Source organism: Fukomys damarensis, unplaced genomic scaffold (assembly GCF_012274545.1).
Source record: "Fukomys damarensis isolate Sample0158 unplaced genomic scaffold, DMR_v1.0_HiC HiC_scaffold_1, whole genome shotgun sequence".
NCBI lineage: Eukaryota > Metazoa > Chordata > Mammalia > Rodentia > Bathyergidae > Fukomys > Fukomys damarensis.
The window spans coordinates 12,986,096-12,987,964 of record NW_022900913.1 but is presented as its reverse complement, the minus strand read 5'-3'; positions in this window follow the sequence as shown (position 1 = coordinate 12,987,964).

The following is a 1,869-nucleotide window of genomic DNA, read 5'->3' as shown; positions in this document are numbered from 1 at the left end:
CCTTTCCCAAGTTGTAAATTAGGTGATACTTTAAATCCCCCACCTTCCCTCAATTCGCTGATACCTTCACTCACTTCTCACATTTATCGTAGTCCCGCCTGTCCCAAGGTGCGGGATTTGGATTGTATCATTTGGCTGGAGCGTGAACCAGAATTTGAGGCTCCAGCCTCACTTTATTACCCACCCCACTATTTACTGATGACCTGCTGTGCCCTGAACTCTGTTCAAACTACGAGGAACTCATTTCTCATTTGCCCACAGATAACTCAGGGTCCACAGTCCCCTGCTTACCCAGAGTTCGCCATGAGCCTTTCTGTTACATTAGGATTAGAGATGATGAGTTCCATTAGGAAAGAAAGAACTCCAAGAACAGCGTTTGGGTTTCATTTTATCCTTGAAAACCAGTCAGATTTGCTTCAGCCTCAAAGACCATGTTTATGTAAAATTAAATGAATGCTGGCGGTGAGCCGCAGTTTTTTTCTAAATGAGAAACAGTGAGGCGTGGATCCACTCCTCAAGGAGTTTGCCTGCTAGGAATTATTGATCCCTGGCAAAAAGTCCCTCCTTTTTTATAAAATGCATTATACTTTCTGCAGGGTCACTGTTTCAGCCTGCTCTGGCTAGGAGTCACTGGGCATCTCTCAGAGATGGGTAAGGTACTCGCTGTGCCAGGCAAAGGGAGAAAGATTCTTTTCTTTTTTGCAGTATTTCAGGCTCTTCACAGTCTCTTAGTTCACTGTCATCAGAGGCTCAAGAAAATAAACTGCATGCTAGGAGTTGGACTTTGGGATTCTGACAGTCCCTCAGAAGCACAGAATAAAGTAGCCCAAGCTAATAAAATCAGCACCACCCCTCTCAATATGAACACATTCTCTCTCGCCTGCTCTCTCTTTCTCAGGGTTAAGCATCATGCCTACCAGGGGACAAAAGCTTTCAGATGTGTTGCGCAGATGAGGGTTGGATATCATGGGGCAGGACAGGGCTGGAACAATCGACTCCTCTTTGGCCAAAACTTTCCCATTAGTGTATCAAAAATGTGCAGGCTCTGATTGCAGAAGAAGTAAACAGGACATAATGGGTTTTCAATAACTGCTCTCTAGCCAGACTCCACGTCTGTTAGGAGAGTTTTATGTGACACGCAGAGCCTGCTGGGGGAATTGAGGACAGAAAGGTGAAGGGACATGAAGTTCACAAAGGAAAAAGGGTGCATGGGGTAGGCAAGTTGAGATCCACCTGAAGGCTGCAAAGCTGGGAGACACCTGAGGAGGACAAGGAGAAACTGGACCAACAGCTTTGCGTGAGTTTGGAAAATGCACAATTAGAAGCAATTTGCAGCACTTTGGATGCCTTTCTCCCTGTTTTGTTTTCGTTTGAGGAGGTTGCTTTGCTTTGTTTTGTTTTGTTTTGTTGAGCCTGAAGTCAAGTCTAATAAAATGCCTAAAAATCACACAAGTGCTTGAACCAGAACTCAACTCCAGGACTGTCTGCCAGCCCTGCACATTTTCTAACCCATGCTGTCCCTTCGGTGCTCCGCAGCCACCAAACTCAGAGTATTTGGCATCAGGAGAACCAGAAAGATGTTGATGTTCCCGTAGACTGGGTTTCATTTTTATTGTGTCTAAATTCTTGCTGCGTTGAACCGGAAACAAGTTAATTAATGTGTACACCAGAACTTCTTTCAACTTGGATGTGTGAGGTGTAGGAGGCTGATTGTACTGGGAGAGAGAGAGAAGGGGTGCATTTTTGGGTGAAATTGAGGACCCCCTCCCCTAAAGCCTGGGCTTGCTGTGGGACGGGCTGACCTCAGGAGCCCTTGGCTGGAAATGAGCTCTCCACTAACAAGTTAATGAAGCAATCAACAAAAGGCTG